A 5,782-nucleotide genomic window follows, 5' to 3' on the forward strand; every position below is an offset into this window, starting at 1 on the left:
AAAGAAAGAAAGAAAGAAAGAAAGAAAGAAAGAAAGAAAGAAAGAGAGAGAGAAAGAAAGAAAGAAAGAGAAAAGAAAGAAAAAGAAAGGAAGGAAGGAGGGAAGGGAGGGAGGAGAAGAAATTAGAACTGTTAATAAATATATTGATATATCAAAAGACATACTAGGGTATAATTGATTTCCTTCATCCCACACTTAACACATCCCATTCTTGCTGTCATAAGAAGCTCAGTCTGGAATTATTTCTCCAACTGCAAGTGCACTTGAGATTCTAGAGTGTTTCAGATGGAGCTTGCTTGTCTTGTTCTTTTCCTACTAGAGAAATTACAGGCTACGGGAGATGTGCAGTATGTCAGGACTGGGACGGATCTAACAAGAACTTAATAACTCAATCACAAATGTGTGGTTGCCCTATGTGGAGGCTGCTTTTACTGTCCTTTGAGTCATAAAAAATACCAGCTCCCCATTCTCAAGTGAACGGTTTATAGGCGTTGATTTACACAAACACTGGTCTATTAAATATGAGCCCAGAAGATTTGGGGAATTCAGAGACATGCAAACTGGATGTGGGAGGGGAAGTGAGTCTTACACCAAGAGGCAAAAGGGCGATTTCTCTACAAGCAATGCCAGTCGAGTCTCTGGCAAGTGAAGGGCACTTTGCTAAAAATCAGGACTGTGGAAGAGAGGGGAGATGCTCTTGTAAATGGAAATGTTTCCTTGTTCGTAAGCAAATCTTTTCTAGTTCTCTCTCAGTGCAGGTGGCCACGCGCCATGCTGAGACATCACACACACTACTCAATAATGGAGACATCGAAATGCAAAATTATTCTGGTGAATTTTCCGGAATAAATTATTGAAGATCATGGAGAAGAGTATTTGGCTTTTGTGGACAAGACGGAGAGAGAGAGAGAGATTGGAGACACCTGACGATGACGATGGTTTCCTTTGTCTTTGGTGAAGAGAAGATAAACAAGGCAGAAGGAGGCGAGGAGATGTGGAAGGAGAAAGACCTGCAGGTTGGTATTTGGACACAAAGAGGTCGTTTTAGCGACACCAATATCCTTTAGGGCTTGCAGTGGTGGCTCTCAGGCACAGCACAGAACTGCTCCTGTTGCCTGGATGCTGCGAGCCACCAGCCCGCTCTGCCCCGGGAGGTGTCGTAAATGTGTTTTATGTGTTGTGTTGCCTTCTGCAGCCTCGTCATCTCCCGGCTGTTGTCATCTCCTAATTGTACAGAACAAAAACCCACGTCCGACCAGAGCGACGAGTGAAATTACCCACCTGACCCTCACCTCTCTGATGGGCTTCACTTTCAGAAGCTTGCCCAATCCCATAGGTTGGATCCGGAGACCATTTTTGTAGCGACATTGATGCCTTTTTTCCAGTCTCACAGGGGAATTTTCCAATTACACACACAAAAATAAAAGCCACAAACCTGACAGCGGTAGGAGGAGGTTCCAGAACAATTGCTGAGACACCAAAAGCGGCTTCTCATTAAAGGTGAGATTTAGTGCAGAAGTTTAAACTGGGAACTTGCAAGAGAAGGTCGGTGCTGCAAGCTCTGTCATACTTATTCCTACCTGAGACAAAGCATCGAATGGGCCACTAGGGATGCCAGGAGCATGTGTGACCCAATGCCCGTCTTGCCGACTCAGGAAACTGCACCCATTTGAGGCCACCCATAGCAAACTTCCTCCTGCACCTCTCTGAGGCTTTCCTTGGTATATTCCCTCCTCAAAACCCACTCTCTCTTTCTTATTTATTGTTTTTTATTTTATTATTATTATTTTTGAGATGAAGTATTGCTCTGTGGCCAGACTGGAGTGCAGTGGCATGATCTCAGCTCACTGCAACCTCTGCCTCCCAGGCTCATGCGGTTCTCCTGCCTCAGCCTCCCAAATAGCTAGGACTACACATGTGTGCCACCACACCTGTCTCTACTAAATACTAAAATTTTTTGTATTTTAGTAGAGACAGGGTTTCACCATGTTGGCCAGGATGGTCTCGATCTGCTGACCTCATGATCCGCCCCTCCTTGGCCTCCCAAAGTGCTGGGATTACAGGCGTGAGCCACCGTGCTCAGCTTATTTTATTTTTTTGAGACAGGGTCTTACTCTACCAGGCTGGAGTGCAGTAGCACAGTCATAGCTCACCGCAGTCTTGAACTCCTGGGCTCAAGTGATCCTCCTGCCTCTATCTCCAGAGTAGCTGGGACTACAGGTGTGCATCACCACGTCCAAAGGTTCACTGTCTCCTCTGAGCGCTTAGAGCAGGTGTTTGGTTTCACCTACCAGATCCTTAGTCCAGGCTGTCCATCCTCATGCTGCGGGGTGCTGACTGCTCAGTCGACCGCATCTCTTTCAGGGCAGCAATCCTGTCTTCCCGACATCACTGATTTCAGCAATTTAAATTGTCTTGATTATGTTGATTTCTTAAGGGTTATTTTAAAATGTGATGAAATATTTTATCTTTACATAACTCTATTTTATTTTCATAAAGACAGGGTCTCGCTATGTTGCCCAGGCTGGTCGTGAACTCTTGGGCTCAAGTGATCCTCCCACCTTGGCCTCCCGAAGTGCTGGGACTACAAGCATGAGCCACCACACTCAGCCTTTTACATGACTTTATGTAAATAAATGAACAAATCAACAAGAACCGTTTTCTAGAAACATGTGACTATTTTTACTCTGAAAACATGATCACCATACATTTCTTTCTTTGACAAATTATTCTTGATGCCTGCTGGGTATCTGACACATCTAGAAGGGATGAACAAAATAGACACATCTTCACTGCCTTAATGGAGTTCACAGTCCGGGCAGGGAGGCAATCCAATAAGAAAACAAATAGGACATATTAAAAAAGCAAGGGTTCGGGCTTTTAAAATTGGCTTTGGAGCCAGATAAACCCTTGTTCAGATTTTGAATCTACTGTTTACTAGCACTGTGACTTGAACACGTGACTTAATCTCGCTCTCTTTCGGTTTCCTCGCTGGTAAATTGACAATAGCAATAGCATTTTTCATAGCTACCTGGAATGAGGATTAGATAAAATAAAGTAAAGCCTTTAGAACAGTGCCTGACACAGAGTGATGTCTTAGTAAACAACAGCTTCTGTGATTATTATTAATAAAGTTATCTTTTAAGACATCATCTCCAACCATGTCTAATGAATTGCCACTCAATATTTGGTTCTCTGAAAAAAACTACACATATATATGAATTAAAACTAAACAACAAACAAAACACCTGACTTCCGTTCTAGGCTGGACAGTCTGATCAGCGCCTCAAGGATAAGCACTGCTAGAAATTCTCACATTCACTTTCAGTATCTCTGGATGTTTCCGAGTGAATGTCTCATTCTTTTTCTTTTTCTTTTTTTTGAGATGGAGTCTTATTCTGTCCCCCAGGCTGGAGTGCAGTGGCATAATCTCAGCTCACAGCAACCTCCACCTCCCAGGTTCAAACCGTTCTCCTGTCTCAGCCTCCCAAGTAGCTGGGACTATAGGCACGTGCCACCACGCCCAGCTAATTTTTGCATTTTTAGTAGAGACGGGCTTTCATCATGTTGGCCTGGCTGGACTCAAAGTCCTGACCTGAGGCAACCCCCCGGCCTTGGCTTCCCATGTGCTGGGATTACAGGTGTGAGCTACTGTGTGACTGGCCTTTTTTTTTTTATCCAGGAAAAAAAATGAGAATTTTATCAGCAGCCTCAATCAAGACCAGCCCTTTGCCTGGCACGGTGGCTCATGCCTGCAATGCCAGCACTTCGGGAGGCTGAGGTGGGTAGATCACAAGGTCAGGGGTTCAAGACCAGCCTAGCCAATATGGTGACACTCCGTCTCTACTAAAAACATAAAAATTAGCCAGGTGTGGTGGCGTGTGCCTGTACTCCCAGCTACTTGGGAGGCTTAGGCAGGAGAATTGCTTGAACCCGGGAGGCGGAGGTTTCAATGAGCCAAAATTGTGTCACTGCACTACAGCCTGGCGGGCAGAGCAAGACTCCTTCTCAAAAAAGAAAAAGAAAAAAACAGCTCTGAAATGTGCATGGAAAACCAAGAATAGAAATCAAGCTCAAAGGGCACCCAGAAACTGACTCAGAAAACCCTAATGGTCTCGTGTGTGCACAGTCAGTGTTCATAAACTGATAACTGCACTATTTCTATTGGCCTCCAGGTATAAAAAATGGATGCAAAATGTCACAAGAGAACATTTGAGAGTGTTTAGAGATTTTCTTTTCACAAGGTTAAGAACAAAAAGTTGGTATTTTTGTACCGCTTCTTTCATCTCTCTTTAGTTTGTTTTGAAGTTAGGACTTGAAGTCCAAGAACAAACACCCATTAATGCCCCCGAGCGGGTCATCGTATTCCTGTGAGACACTGCCATCTAGTGGCCAATGTGAACACAACAGTGGGTGGCTAGGCCTCTTTGTCCCTCAAACTCGAGGTTTTATTGTGCAAACCTATGAGATTTCCTCTTGCCAGTACTCCCACTGATTATATTGCCAGTAGCTTCTAGGCCCTTAAACGAATGTTTTCTTTTCTCAATATGAAGAGCACAAATGAGCTATAATAAAAACCATAATCTACTTGGGTTGAAGAACTAAGTATTTTTTATATTTGGAAAAATGATATTTGGATAGAAGGGAAACCCAGCGGCATGGTGGCGCGTGCCTGTAATCCCAGCTACTCAGGAGGCTGAGGCAGCAGAATTGCCTGAACCCAGGAGGCCGAGGTTGCGGTGAGCCAACATCGCGCCATTGCACTCCAGCCTGGGTAACACGAGCGAAACTCCATCTCAAAAAAAAAAAAAAAAAGAAGGGAAACCCAGCTATTTAATTTGTAAACAGTGAAAGTGGGAGGACAAATCTACTATTTTGAGATTTGAGGGGAAAGCATGTATTGTGTGGATTCTGTGTCTTAACAGTAATAGCAAATAATATTGAAGACATACTATGTGATCAATGCAGAATAGATCATTTACTATATGTATGTAAGGAATGATGGGAGCTTCATATACATTATTTCATACAGTCCTCACAATGGCACTGCAAGCTCTATTCGCCCCCACCTAGCAGCTCAAACAGATGAAACTTACACAGCTAGTAAGTGACAATTCAATATCAAGACTATATGTTCCTGAAAGCAGATACCCTGCAGTCCTGTGGACTGCTGTTTTCTTAGCTAGTATCTGGCACATAATGACTGTTCAATACGTATTTATGAATGAATGAGCGCATGAAGAAATGAATGAATCCTGGCTGGGTGTGGTGGCTCACGCCTGTAATCCCAACACTTTGGGAGGCTGAGATGGGTAAATCACCTTAGGTCAGGAGTTCAAGACCAGCCTGGACAACATGGTGAAACCCTGTCTCTACTGAAAATGTAAAAATTAGCCAGGTGTGGTGGTGGGTGCCTGTAATCCCAGCTACTCAGGAGGCTGAGGCAGAAGAATTGCTTGAACTCAGGAGGTGGAGGTTGCAGTGAGCTGAGGTCAGGCCATTGCACTCCAGCCTGGGCAACAAGAGTGAAACTCCAAAAAAACAGAAAGAAGAAAGAAAGAAAGAAAGAAAGAAAGAAAGAAAGAAAGAAAGAAAGAAAGAAGAAAGAAAGAAAGAAAGAAAGAAAGAAAGAAAGAAAGAAAGAAAGAAAGAAAAAGAAAGAAAGAAAGAAAGAAAGAAAGAAAAAGAAAGAAAGAAAGAAAGGAAGGAAGGAAGGAAGGAAGGAAGGAAGGAAGGAAAGAAAGAAAGAAAGAAAGAAAGAAAGAAAGAAAGAAAGAAAGAA

At 43.5% G+C, this 5,782-nt stretch overlaps 1 long non-coding RNA gene across 1 annotated transcript in view; it reads right to left on the minus strand.

Annotated features, from left to right (window-relative positions):
* Positions 1-3,538: 3,538 nt before the first annotated feature.
* Positions 3,539-5,782, minus strand: part of LOC116558593 — an 8,756-nt gene continuing 6,512 nt past the window's right edge. The window contains exon 2 of the long non-coding RNA XR_004272085.1: positions 3,539-3,595. This is a non-coding gene — a long non-coding RNA (uncharacterized LOC116558593). The remainder of the gene's footprint in view (positions 3,596-5,782) is intronic.

Source organism: Sapajus apella, unplaced genomic scaffold (genome assembly GCF_009761245.1).
Source record: "Sapajus apella isolate SASKATOON/1434 unplaced genomic scaffold, GSC_monkey_1.0 scaffold22, whole genome shotgun sequence".
Lineage (NCBI taxonomy): Eukaryota > Metazoa > Chordata > Mammalia > Primates > Cebidae > Sapajus > Sapajus apella.